The 14,910-nt window shown below is 40.5% G+C and overlaps 1 non-coding gene across 1 annotated transcript; it reads right to left on the reverse strand.

Moving 5' to 3' along the window:
- Positions 1–2,140: 2,140 nt before the first annotated feature.
- LOC147929978 (small nucleolar RNA R71) lies at positions 2,141–2,247 on the reverse strand. Its single transcript, XR_015578997.1, has one exon. It is a non-coding gene; the product is annotated as a small nucleolar RNA R71 (small nucleolar RNA).
- Between the last annotated feature and the right edge of the window lie 12,663 nt (positions 2,248–14,910).

A 14,910-nucleotide genomic window follows, 5' to 3' on the forward strand; every position in this document is an offset into this window, starting at 1 on the left:
CAGGGGGCTCAACCAAGGGTCCAAGAGTGTGGATGAGTACTATGAAGAGTTCGAACACTTGCGGAATCGGCTCCAGATTGACAATACCGAAGAAGCCCTCATGTCCCAGTTCCTAGACGGCCTACAAGAAAGGATTGTGCGGAAGGTCGAACGGTTGTCCTATGATGGGTTTGAGGAATTGTTACACCTTGCCATATGATAACTCTCTAATTTACATGTTTTAAGCATCCTTTTTGTCCATATTTTGCATTATATGTACCCTAATCTTAGCATTTTTAGGTCATTAACTCTAGGAATTCTCATCCTCATGCACCTCATCGAGCAGACCCTCAGGCAGGACTGGGAAGCTAGGTTAAAAGGGTTTCCATATATAAACCCCCCTCTTCTTCCTCTCGCCCAAGCACGCCGCAGACCCTCAAACTAGAGAGCGAGAGCTTCTGAGAGAGGTCTTGAGCGACTCAAACACTTTTTCCACTTTGTTATGATTTATTTTACATTTCTTTTGCTATGCTTTTAGATTTCGACTTTGTACTTTTTTACTTCTATCTTATTTTCAATATAATGTAATTTTCGTTTATCTTTGGTTTTATGTTTTCTGCAATGAGATCTGAGTAGTGAAACAAAGTTTCTAGGGATGGGATAGACAATTGTGTGTTCTTGATCGGTTAGGATGTATTAGTTTGGTTGTTTATGTTATATAACTTCTTTTTTAGATTGGTGTTCTTAATGCTATCAATAGACCGAGAGGTTGAGATTAGATTCTAGGCTGTTTTACCATCGAGAGATGTAGATGAAATGCTTGAATCAATCAATGCTAGAGATTTACTCACTTAGCCTAAGAGATTAGATGTGTAAGGAGTTTATTGACAATAATGAATCGGTTTGTATTGCCTGCTTGGTCATGTTTCTCTAACGAGAGTTGGGTAGGGGAGTGATCAAGGTTGATTGTTTCTATCACGAGAGTTGGGTAGGGGAGTGATCAAGGTTTATTTTAGAGAATAATTGCTTGAGGCATGTAGGACATCCATACTGGTCAGGAACACTTAGGAGTCGATTACCCCATCCTTAGGAGCTTTCGCATTTTGATTGTTTACGTTTTTATTCATAACTCGACCCTCTACCCTAAATGGTACACAATCACCATCTTCGAGTATACCTTCGAGCTGTTCATATTTGTTTACTTTACCTAATCACTCCACCCGATCCGGTACTCGAATGCTTGCATCGAGTGCTTAGTTCGTGTGGTTCTTGTTTATTTAATTTCTTTTAATTATTTTGAAATTGTTAGATCAAACCCCATTTATTGCTTGGCTTGACTTGCATAGTTCTGTTCATATATCATTTGCTAGCATAACAACCATTTGGATTGATAACCTTTTGTACTACAACTGCATAGGGAATTGATACCCTGGGTGAAAATCCTGTTATCAATTTGGCGTCGTTGCCATTTGGTTGAATTTTATTTGTTACGTTTAATATTTCAGCACTTGCTAGATCAAGTTCTATCTTACACTTTGTTTCGGTACTGACTTGCTCACCTTCGTGCTTGTTTGTTTTGCATTTCAGGTACAACCCGAGTACCCACCCGATCCGTCACTCGATCACCTAGATCGGGTTGACCTTCGTGTACTCACTCGGTTAACTGATTGTGCATGCAAACATGATCCAAGGGTAGCCAACACTTGATTCCTTTCATTGACAACATCGACCGACCAAGGTTACTCCGTCAACAACAAGTACAACAACCACAACCAACAACAATTGATGAGGTCATGAATAGTCAGAACGGTCCACCAGCTCCTCAAGAGAGGACCAACATAGACATGGCATTGTGCCACCTGCTGTTCAAAACAACAACTTTGAGATCAAGAGTAGTCTCATCCAAATGATACAAAGCAACAAGTTTCATGGACTGCCAATGGAGGACCCATTGGACCATTTGGATGAGTTTGATAGGCTCTGTAGCCTAACCAAGATAAATGGAGTTAGTGAAGATGGATTCAAAGTCCAGCTTTTCCCATTTTCTTTGGGCGACAAAGCACACATCTGGGAGAAATCACTTCCCAAGGAGTCCATCACCACCTGGGAAGCATGCAAAAAGGCGTTTCTAGCCAAATTCTTCTCCAACTCCATAACCGCAAGACTGAGAAATGACATCTCCAACTTTGTTCAGAAAAGTAATGAGACGTTAAGTGAAGCTTGGGAACGTTTCAAGGGATACAAAAGCAGATGCCCTCATCATGGATTCAGCAATGCTTCATTGCTAAATACTATGTACCGAGGTCTAGTCCCTAAGATCAGGATGTTGCTGGACACCGCAATTAATGGTAAATTCCTTAAAAAGGATGTTGATGAAGGTTGGGATCTAGTGGAAAACTTAGCTCAATCAGATGGGCACTACAATGAGGAATATGATCGCATTATACGCTCTACTAGAGAGGATGATGCCAAGTACAAGCGAGACATGAATGCCCTCAATGACAAGCTAGATAAGCTCCTCAACCAGCAGCAACATGTCCATGCAATCGCAGAGGAAGACCAGTTTCAGCGGCAAGATGGGGAGAGTTCTCAGCTAGAGGATGTGAACTACATCAACAACCAAGGTGGTTACAACAAAGGATACAACAACTACAAACCGAACCCAAATCTGTCATACCATAACCCGAATGTTGCAAATCCTCAAGAACAAATCTACCCATCCGCAGTCCATGGGAAACAGGGCCAGCAAAAGCCTTTTGTCGAATACAATCAAGGCTATGCCCCTAAGCAGCAATATTCTGGCAATTACCACCAACCAATTGCACCGCCTGGATTCCAACCACAGCAAGGCCCGAAGAACCAATCCCAAGAAGCTGATCTACGCGGATTGCTTCAGCAGATGATACAGAGTCAAGCATCGGCTGCTATGGACAATGCGATACGGTTCGTGGAGATGAGCAACAAGATAGACTCTGGGTATAATGATCTGAATGCCAAGTATGATTCCCTCAACACTAAACTAAGGTACCTAGAAGGCCATAACAACACCCAACCACCTCTGAAAATCAACCAGCTCCAGGTAAAGCTGTTCAGACCCAAAAGATTATGCCACTGCACAGGCTATTGATAACAGGTTTTTCACCCAGGGTATCAATTCCCAATGCAGTTTTAGTACAAAGGGTTATCAATCCAAATGGTTGTTTATGCTAGCAGGAAGGATGCAATCAGAACAATGCAAGTCAAGTCAAGCAAAACATGGTTTTGATCTAACAAACCTAGAATAAATAAAGAAAGAATATAAACAAGAAACCACACGACCTAAACACTCGATGCAAGCATTAGAGTACAAGATCGGGTGGGGTGATCGAGTAAGCAAAGAAGGTATGAACAACTCGAGGTGTTACTCGAAGCAGGTGATTGTGTACTTGTTCGGGTAATGGATCGAGTGATGAATAAAAATGCAAGCAATTAAAATACGAAAGCTTCTAAGGATGGGGTAATCGAATCCTATGTGTTCCTGACCAATACAGATGTCTTACATGCCTCAAGCAAATACTCCCTAGACAATGAATCTCTAAAACCTTGTCAAAACACTCTCGTGATAGAAACAATCAACCTTGATCACTCCCCTACCCAACTCTCGTTGGAGAAACATGACCAAGCAGGCAATAAGAACCGATTCATTATTGTCAATAAACCCCTTACTCATCTAAACTCTTAGGCTAAGTGAGTAAATCTCTAGCATTGGTTGGTTCAAGCATTTCATCTACACCTCTCGGTGGTAAAACACCTTAGATCTAATCTCACCCCCTCGGTTTGTTGACAGCATTAAGAACACCAACCTAGAAGGGAATCTATAAAACATATACAATCAAACTAAGACATCCTAACCGATCAAGACCACAAAATCATCTATCCCATCCCTAGAAACTTTGCTACACTACTCGGAAATCATAGCAAGAAACATAAAAGCATATATGAACGAAAACTGCATTGTGTTAAAAGATAGAGTAGAGATATAAGAGTACAAAGTAGAAATCTAAAGAAATGACAAAAAGATATAAAATAAATCCTAACAAAAAGTGAAAAGTGTTTTGAGTCGCTTAGTCCTCTCACAGAAGCTCTCGCTCTTTGGTTTTCGGGTCTGCGGCATGCTCGTTTGCGAGGAAGAAGAGCGGGGGTTTATATATGGAAACCCCTTTGACCTAGCTTCCCAGTCCTGCCCGAGGGTCTACTCGATGGGGTACACAAGGACAAGGTCGGGTTACTCCTCGGGTAGATCTTCGGGTTTTTCTTCCTGCTCTTGGATCCTCCTCGATCGTGTTGGGGTTCGGACTATTCTTCCAGTTCGATGGCTCCTTCGGGTACATGCTCGGATTTGTCCTTGTTTCTCCCCATTTTAGGATCTAAAGCACATGTTTTCATCCAAAATATGCAAATGCAAGAATGCAACACCCTAAATGGCCTAAAAGTGAATTCCTACAGTTAATGACCTAAAAATGCTAAGGTAAGGGTATAAACAATGCAAAATATGGACAAAAAAGGATGCTAAAAACATGTAAATTAGAGAGTTATTAGACCCCCAAATTTAAATCTTGCTAGTCCTCTAGCAAGGAAGTAGGAGGGTGTGGTTTGAAAACGAGGACTCATAACCTTTATATGCTAAGCGAAGTATTCAAGCTATAGTCCTTAAAGATAGTTTAATGGTGCTAAGATCAATCAACATACTTACAAATATTTTTCTATGCTTATTACCATGCATCGATCTAGTTCAACCTCCAACTAAAAGTAAAGAACATCTCTTTCACATTCATTTAAGTGTTTGGCGAATTCTTGCAAATGGAAGGTGAATCAAGCTCAATCGGTTTCAAGGGTAAGGCTTTTTGGTAAGGTGGTTTCAAACAAATTCTTTAGGTGGTTTTCTCTCAAAAGAAAGAATGCTAGAGAGTTGTGAAGACTATCTAAGATTGAGAACAATTTGGGCATACAAAGCTTAACTCTTAATAATCTACCCTTTTCTCATTCACTTTTTTTTTAAACCCCCTAGAATTAAACTACCCACAACCTTAATTTTAACTCTTATTTTTTTGTAATCCCTAAGGTTTAAACTTTAAACACCTAGCTCTCTTCTCTTTTTTTTTTCTTTCTTTGCTAAACTCCTAATATGCATATTTTTCTTTCTTTTTCTAGGAGACTAGCAAGATGTTTTTTTTTTTTTACTAAGAGACTTAGAGCTACTTGATTCTAACCTTAGGGACTTCTTTTCTTCTTTTTTTTTATTCCTTAAACCAACCCAAATAAACATGCTAACCATCTATCTTTCAAAAACCGATTCTATTAGCTAGTTAAAATTCTAACTTAGCTAAATCAAGAGGCAGTTCTTTGTCGTTCTCAATACTCTCAAGGTTTCACAACCTATAGCACAATGAAAGAGGTCTCACTCAACAATTCACAACAAGGTTTGAAAGAAAGGTTTGGGTTCAAGGGTAGGGAAAAACAAATCGGGTTAAACGAAAAAATTGGTAAAAATGGAGTGCTAACCCGAGTTTAGAGTTACCATGAGCAAGTATTCAAATTCCATAAGCAAGAAAGTTTAAGTTCAAATGAAGTCCAATAATATAGAGATGTTCCAATGTTCAAACAAGTGGGGGAAGCATTCGAAAGACACAAGGTTCTAAGCAAAGATTTTTCATTTTTTTCCAAAGATTGATCTAAAAAGAAGCAACAATGAACTGTGATTAAGGGTTATAGCTTCAATCCTAAGTTTTGATTTTAAACAAGGTGGTTTTAATCATTGTCCCCTAAGATGCATATGCAACAATCCTATATGAAGCAAACTAGACTCAGTCCTAATATGTAAATGCAACTACATGAATACTCTATTTTTTTTTTTTAATTTTACAAAAAAATTTTGGGTTTTTCAATGCACATAGATGCAGACTCAAATGAATAAAACTAGCATGCAAAAATTTGAAATAAGAAAATTAATAAAATGAAACACAATGTTATAAATATTCTAGGACCCTCTCCCAAACTTAAATTACACAGTCTCTGTGTAAATAAAAGTCGGAAAAAGAATCCAAGAATCACACAAAATGAAATAAAACTAAATGTAATGTTATTTACAAAGGTTGGATGAATTTGGTACCTCATGGGTTGGTGAAGAAGGAGGTTGTAGCAGCCTCCATACTCGCCAACGTGTAGCCAGGGTCTTCACCGGCTTCAGCAGGTGCCGGTATTTGCTCGTCAGAGAGCTCAGTGATATGCACGGACGACTTCCTCGGACCAGCATCCGAGGGGTTGATCGTGGGGGGCATCGCGTAGCTCATCGGTTAGGGCATCGTGTAATACGACGGGTATGGTGGAAGAGGTCCAGAGTGATCACCCGTATAACCACTCGTAGGGTGCATTGAATATGGCCTCGTGTAAGGCGGAGGGAAGAATCCTGAGTAATCACCCGATTGTGTGCTCGATGGGTGCATCGGATAAGCCATCGTGTATCCCATGGGTCTAGGCATCGGATAGGCGCCTGAATGGCTTCTCCGCGGTACTTCAGGTCTTGTGACATCCTTCTCAGCTTGGGGCTCGTAGGATGATGCTCTATGAGGTTCTGGAGGTGTCAGTCCTCGAGTTCCTCCTAGCGGTCCGCTTCTCCCCATACATGTTGGTGTGTATGCCGAGGTAGGAGCTGAGGCACAGTTTTCCTTGTCTTGCAGCTCCTTGATCTGACCTCCCATCATATTCACTGAACCGGTAAGATCCTTCACCTTTCTTACCAAAAACTTGTTCATCCTCTTCAGCCATCTGATCCTCTTCTGGGCTTCCCTCACTCCAACGGGTTGTTCTTGAGAGCAAGCATACTCCTCAAAGTCAAAGTCTTCCGAGCTATCTCCCTGTCCTTGCCCGGTTGTCTCTCCTTTTTCAGCTTCGGATTCTTCCTCCGGATTGTACAGCTCCTCCAAAGGTGGTGCAAAGTCGATGTTGTCCCCCAGCCGGACCTTGGTGCACATTACATTGGGCAGGATCATTTAGGCGGCTCCGGCGGTTGGATGGACAAACTTGAAGAGTAGCATGTCGTTTGGCTTCTCATAAGCCAAGTACCTCGCCAGCATGAGGTAGTCGATATCCAGCCATCTCGGATCGTGTACCACCCCCTTCAAAGAAACATCGCAGGCCACCAAAATTGTTGTGACCAGTCCTCCAATGGAGATCTCTCTGCCCCCTTCTTTTCTCTTCACAACCCATGACTTGAGGTAGTGGAACTGATCGAGCAGCACAAATACCATACTAGTATCCGCAACATCTCCTACTAGCGGTGTCCCATCCCCAGCATTGTCTAACACTCCACACAATGCAATGTCTAGCAGCTGGAGCTCATGATCATTCACATTCCCAGTCTCTTTTCTAGCAAAAAGAGTGCATGCGAGGGACTTGTGAAAATACCTCAAAACAGGGCTCCTTATTCGAGCGAATTTGGAGCTTGTGGACTTGTAGGGGAGCTTGTCTCCTATTGTCAGCCATAGGGACCTCATTTCTTCCTTGCTCACTTCCATTCCTTCTCCACTCCCAGCTTTGAAACCATACAGCTTCTCAATCTCCTTGAAAGTAAGCCGGTACTCCTTGTTTCGCACAGAGAAGGTGATGAACCCGATCCCCCCATCGGGTAGTAGGGTCAGGTGATCCTCAAAGTAGTGAAACTTTAGTGTTGAGAGAAATTGGACCGTCTCCTCCTCATAAGCTTCAAGTTGGGCTCACATCATATGGACCAGGTGGCACATGTCGAACAGGAACTCGACATCTCTTGCGATGCCAAATTGCTTCATCGTATCTTGGTGAGGGTAGCGGGTACCAACGAAACACATCTTGCAGAAACCCATGAAGAGCTTTGCTGGAGTCTCCACCTTTTTCTGCTTCAGCCTCTGCTAGGCTTGTCGTGTGCGTTCTCTCTGTTCCTCCTCTCGCTCACGGTTCTCCTCCTCTGTGTTTCGATCCTCTTCCTCAGCTGCTATCTCAGCCACTCTCTCAGCCTTTTCAGAGGCTGGTCTCTTCCCTCTTGCAACCGCAGCTCTGATCCTTAACCGCGACGTTTGGATCTCCTCTGGCTCTCCTCCACCAGCGTCAGAATCGACCTCCATAGGGTCGGTAACAGTTCTCTCGGACGTAGACAGTTCCTTACGTCGAGGAGATTGGCGAACAGCACTCGCCACCGACTTGGTGAGCGAACTTGGTGGTCTACACGATCGGTTGCTCGAGCACCGAATCGGGTGACGGATCGAGTTGAACATTGGGTTGGAGAAGCAAAACATCCATCCATCTGTTAGGAATGCGGAACGTTTCTTCTTCCTTGGGTTTCTCGAGGTTCGACGGCATCACCTCCGGTTCTAGCAGCAGCAGAGGTTGATCTTCTTCCCTTCCTTTGGTAGGTTTTTATGTTTGGTTCCATTATCGAATCCTTGAGAAGAAAGAAAAGTTAAACTTCGAGAGTAATAGGATTAGTTCCCAAAAATCAAAGATCACTCGAGTTTGAGAGAGAATAACAAGTAGGAAAACAAAAAGCTTTTAGGGTTGAGAGACTTATAAGTTTGTGCTGCTGAGGGAGAAGGGTTCGAATCCCTTTAAATAGAGTAGAGTTATCAACTTGGGCTTCACCGAGAGTGGGCTTGGGTTGTGTAATTCAGACTCCACTCGCCACCTGAGTAGAGACACGATCAGGTGCGTTGAGTACGGTGTCGGGTTGACCCTCAGGTTCCTCAAATTTTCCTTTTTCACTTTTCTTCTTTTTTTCTTTTTTTTATAAATAAATATGCAAAAATAGAAAATCGAGAAGAATAAATAGATAAAACTTAAAACAAAATAAAAGATACCTTTGGGACTTCCTCCCAAGTGAGCTTGTTTAAAGTCACTAAGCTTGACTTTTCATGCTCCTTAAGCATGGGATCTAGGAGGGAGAGGTTCTAGAATCCTCTCCACTGTAGCAGGCTGATTCAATTGATTCTCCAAGTCTTCTCCAGGTTCTACAGCAAATGTGGTGTTGACTTCTTCAAGATGTTTGACTTTTCTCTGCTTTGTCTTAGTGGAAAAAGCTTGACCATAAATAGTTGGCCTCTTAATTCCATTTTTGACATCAAACTTCATCTTGAAGTGCTCCCCATGCTCAATTCTGATCTTGCCTTGCTTCATCTCAATCACTGCACCTACTGTTGCCAAGAATGGTCTACCCAAGATCAGTGGATCGTTTGGTTCCTTATCCATATCAAGGATCATGAAATCAGTAGGGACTTCCACCCTTCCAATCCTGAGAGGCAAATTTTCTAGGATCCCAATCGGATGTCTGATTGTTCTATCAGCTAGAACCAAATACAAACTACTCGGTTTGAAACTGCTGAAACCCATGTTGTTGGCAACTGACAGTGGCATGATGCTGACTGAGGCTCCTAGGTCGCACAAGCAATTTTTGAAAATCTGAAGTCCTATCGAGCATGGCAAAGTAAAAGAGCGAGGATCTTCCAATTTCTCTTCAATTCGCAGCTCAGGATCTAAGCACACTCCACTCCTGAGAATCTCATACCCAATCTCCTTGACAACTTCCTTAACCTCAATCTCCAGCTGAGCTGCCTCCTTGGTGATTTCCTCTTGAAGCTCGTGTGGTGGCAAAATTTTAGGAGGTGTAGCTTTACGCTTGGTCATACGCTCTGCAAGTGCCTCCAGTTGGATGTCAAGGGCAGCATTGAACCTTTCCTCTAGTTCCCCTTCTGCTGCTACAAGTAGTTGAGGTTGATCTGTCATCTGAACATCTACTCGATGTATCATCCGATCACCATCATCGGGTAGTTCATCAGGTTCTGCCTCGAGTGGTTCTTCGATGACACACCCGATGATGGTGATCGGATGATCCATCGGGTAAATGTTCAGATGACAGATCAACCTCAACTTTCTCAAGCTGAAGAAGGGTAATTAGAGGAAAGGTTCAGAGCTGCTCTTGACATCCAATTAGAGGCGCTTGTAGAGCGTATGGCCAAGCGAAAAGCCCCACATCCTAAGCTCTTGCCACCACACGAACTCCGAGAGGAAATCATCAAGGAGACAACTCAGCTGGAGATTGAGGTAACGGAAGCTGTCAATGACATTGGGACTGAAATTCTGAGGAGTGGAGTGTATTTAGATCCTGAACTGCGAATTGAGGAAAAATTGGAGGATCCTGGCTCTTTTAAACTGCCATGTTCAATAGACCTTAGGATTTTCAACAATTGCTATTTGGGAGCTTCAGTCAGCATCATGCCACTGTCAGTTGCCAACAAGATGGGTTTCAGTAGTTTTAAACCGAATAGTCTATATTTGGTTCTAGCTGATAGAACAATCAGACACCCCATTGGAATCCTAGAAAACCTGCCTCTCAGGATTGGAAGAGTGGAAGTTCCTACTGATTTCATGATCCTTGATATGGATTAGGAACCAGAAGATCCACTGATCCTAGGAAGACCATTCTTGGCAACAGTAGGAGCGGTAATAGATGTGAAAAAGGGAAAGATCAGAATTGAACATGGAGAGCATTTCAAAATGGAATTTTGCATTAAGAAGGGAATTAAGAAGCTAAACATTGATGGTTAAGCTTTTTCCACCCAGACTAAACAAAGAAGGGTCAAGCATCACAAGGAAGTCCATACTACATTTGCTGTGGAAAATCCATTAAATCAGCCAGCTACAGTAGAGAGGATTCTAGAACCTCTCCCTCCTAAAACCCATGCTTGAAGAGAATGAAGAGTCAAGCTAAGTGACTTAAAACAAGCTCACTTGGGAGGAAGTCCCAAAGGTATCCTTTTATTTTATTTTATTTTAATTTCTATTTATTTATTTTGTCTTATTTTCGATTTTACATATTTATATTTATATAAAAAAAAAAGGAAAAGGAAAAAAGAAATTTTGGGGAACCCGAATCTCTACCCAAATCCGTACCCGACGCACCTGATCATGTTCATACTCGGGTGGCGAGTGGAGTCCCAATTCCACAAACCCTAGCCCACTCTCGGCGAGGCCAAAGTTGCTAACCCTCTTCTATTTAAAGGGACTAGGACCCTTCTCCCTCAGCATCACAAAATCGATAACTCTCTAAACCCTAAAAGATTTTTGCCTTCCAACTTTCTATTTTTCTCTCAAGGGATCGAGAGCCTTTAATCTCTTGGGAGCTAACCTATTAAGCTCGAGTTTAGCTTATTCTCTTTTCAAGGATTCAACAATGTGTTTCAATACAAGGTGTTTCAATACCCTTATGATGTTGTAGCATAAAGGATGTCAATCCATAAAGAGTGTGATATGTTAGCAGCAAGATGTGATCAATGCATTAAAGTTAAGCCAAATATCAAGTTGATTTGTTTCTAACAACCTAATGAAAGAAATGTTAATGCAGAAGATTAAAGCAACTTAAGACAGTACTAATGCATAATTAAACAGTAGAACAAGTGCAATAAACTATGCTAAGCAATAGAAAACTACTAACAAATGCAACTAAGAGCAAACTGAAATGAAACAGAACATTGCATAAACAAGAAAGTAAACTGGAGCTCGACCTAGCACTCGGTCGAGTGCATGGTCGAGTGGGTGGTCGAGTGAACTTGCGGATAAGAAATAGAGACAGAGCAACAATCAAAACAGAGCAAAACTAAAGTAAATCAAACAGGAAGCAAATATGAACTATGAAATCAATAAACAAGGAAAGGTCCTAAGGATGGACACATGGGTTGGGCTCAAGCTATGGTTGTCTAGACTGATCAACAAACCTCAATCAACAAAGAGCTATCTCTAGACAATGATCTTCTAATACATGTTAATCCATTCTCATGACAATAACAATCAAGCTTTTTCAATACAAGGTGTTTCAATACCCTTATGATGTTGTAGCATAAAGGATGTCAATCCATAAAGAGTGTGATATGTTAGCAGCAAGATGTGATCAATGCATTCAAGTTAAGCCAAATATCAAGTTGATTTGTTTCTAAAAACCAATGAAAGAAATGTAAATTCTGAAGATTAAAGCAACTTAAGACAGTACTAATGCATAATTAAACAGTAGAACAAGTGCAATAAACTATGCTAAGCAATAGAAAACTTCTAACAAATGCAACTAAGAGCAAATTGAAATGAAACAGTACATTACAAGAAAGTAAATTGGAGCTCGACCTAGCACTCGGTCGAGTGCATGGTTGAGTGGGTGGTCGAGTGAACCTGCGGATAAGAAACAGAGACAGAGCAACAATCAAAACAGAGCAAAACTAAAGTAAATCAAACAGGAAGAAAATAAAAATACTTGAACTATGAAATCAATAAACAAGGAAAGGTCCTAAGGATGGATTCATGGGCTGGGCTCAAGCTATGGTTGTCTAGACTGATCAAAAAACCTCAATCAACAAAGAGCTATCTCTAGACAATGATCTTCTAATACATGTTAATCCATTCTCATGACAATAACAATCAAGCTTAAATACTTCTTAGACCTAGCTCTCACTAACTATTACATATAAAAACAGACATTAAACAACCAGATCATCAATGTCAAAAATCATTTAAAACATCTAATCTCTTAGCATGCTTCATGATAATCTCTAACATTAGCCTTATCTAGCAACTTAAACATTGGTGTGATGCTAAGAAGCTTAAGATCTATTCTTACCCTCTCAGTATAAGAAGAGCATAGAGGATATCTAATCTAGAAGAGATATTTAAACAATCAAGCTTGATCAGTTTAAGCAACAATAACTATTACCCAGCCTAATCCATCTCTAAGATCCTAAGCCACTAATCAGATCTAAAAATCATCATGAAGAACACAAACCCAAAAATTAATGAAACTACCATGATTAGAAAGATGAGATAAAGATGAACAATTCAATACAAAGAAGTGAAAGCAAATACTCAACAGGTTCAAAGTTATGAAGGTTACAAATCTATGAAAATCTAGAGAAAATATAAGAGATGATGCAATAATGTAAAAGTAGCTAAAAATGGCAAAAACTAGGTTATGAGGTGTCTACATGGTCCTCCTTTTCGGCCACAAGTGCCAGCACATATATATAGTAAAGAGAGAGAAGCCCTAGTTAGCTAGAGGACAAAACAGAGATTTGGCTGGAAGTGCTCGACCATGTGCTCGGTCGAGTGCATGGTCGAGTGGTCGGTCCGTTCAATAAAATCGGTATAACTCTTGCACTACACCTATGATTGACTTGAAACCACCGGAATTGGAAAGGTAACTAAATTTAGTACAACTATACTGAAGAAGGCGAAAGCTGAATCACAACAGAAGATCTTCATTTGAATGGATCTTTGAGGAGCTCGATATGAATCCGACCACGTACTCGACCGTGTGCCTGCTCGAGTGGTATGGTCGAGTGCCTTCTTTTCCCTTCCTGATACGTCCAATCCTCTTGTTTAGCTCCAGAAATAACACCAAATCCTTCCTTATCCTTTTAGTGCTCCATAACACCTAATAATACTCCAAATGCACAAATGTATGCAATGCATGCTTCTAAACATCCTAAGTGCATATTTGGATAGAAATTGCTATAAAACTTATGGAATCACTTCTGTATGATGCAAAACATGAACTAAACAAGACCTAAAATATGGTAAAATATAGTGACATCAACACCCCCAAACTTAGTCTTTGCTTTCCCTCAAGCAAACAAACAAGACAAAGAGAGGGAAGTGAGGTTCGAAAATGGGATCTGAGAACCTAAACCTTGCTAATAAACTAGCTAGAATCAATGTCCAAGTTACTAGTATTATGATGCAAGGTGAATGAGCTATACTTAAAAATTTTAGACAAGCCTTTCACAACCTTAACTGAGTCAAGCCTAACACTTCCATATGCATTCAAATCAACCAATTCCTTTAACATTCATTAAACAAGAACATGAATCAGATTATGCAATGCTTGAACTCATTTGGCTTGGTAATAAGGGTTTAGAGACAAAAATAGTCTCTCTTTTGAGTGGGGCTTATCAAACAAAAGGGTTCTCTCACAAAAAGTGGATTGAGCTTTTGAAGAAGGCTAAAGGTAAGATCACTTAGACTCATACAAGAACAGAACCTTGTCTACCCAAAGGTACCCAAAGTGTTTGTTCATAAAATTCTAATCCCATAATGTACTAGTTCTCTCCTTTAACTTCATCTCTTCTTTTTTGCCCTTTTTCTCTTTGTTTTTCTGTCCTAGGAGGGGTTTCTTACTTGATTCCTCTTAGTGGAATGGGGTATCTTTCTATTTGCTAAGGTTCTTACTCTTACTTGTTTCTCAAGTCATAAAGCTTTTCACTAGACTCTTCTTTCTTTTCTTTCTTTTCTTTGACCAGAACCTTACTTAGAACTTTTTAATACTCCCATTCTTTCACTTAGAGTTTGAATTTTCTTTAAAACATTTCCCTCCTAAGGACTCTACCATTTTCTTTATCTTTTCCCTCTTTTCTTTTCTGTTTTTAAACATACCAATTCCCAACCCTGAATTTAAACCTCCTAGTCCTATCTAGTTTGAAAAATGCAAACTAGAACTACACAAGGTTTTATCCTTGTCAGTTCAAACCTAACACTTTCTACCAAGCTCAATCCCAAAATAGGCCTCACACACACAAGATTCAACAAGGCTTGAAAGAAAGGTTGGTTAAGGGTAGGGGAAACTGATTCAATAGTGAATTCAGCTACTTGGATCAACATGAGTGGTAAAAAGGGGAAGGATGATCCAAATATGTGTGAAGTATCCATGAAATTAAAGCAATGCACAAACTGAGATTTAAAAGTCAATATTAGGTTCTTATAAATAGGAAATAGTTTCATATCACAACATGCTTCAGTTTAGACAGAATGCACTATAGGAATTCTAGACTTGGTTCACTCTTATGCTTCTAGCTACTCAACTAGCATCAAAGTACTATTAACTTGGGCATTGAT

Source organism: Camelina sativa, chromosome 13, assembly GCF_030686135.1.
Source record: "Camelina sativa cultivar CO46 ecotype springtype chromosome 13, ASM3068613v1".
In the NCBI taxonomy this organism is placed as follows: Eukaryota; Viridiplantae; Streptophyta; class Magnoliopsida; order Brassicales; family Brassicaceae; genus Camelina; species Camelina sativa.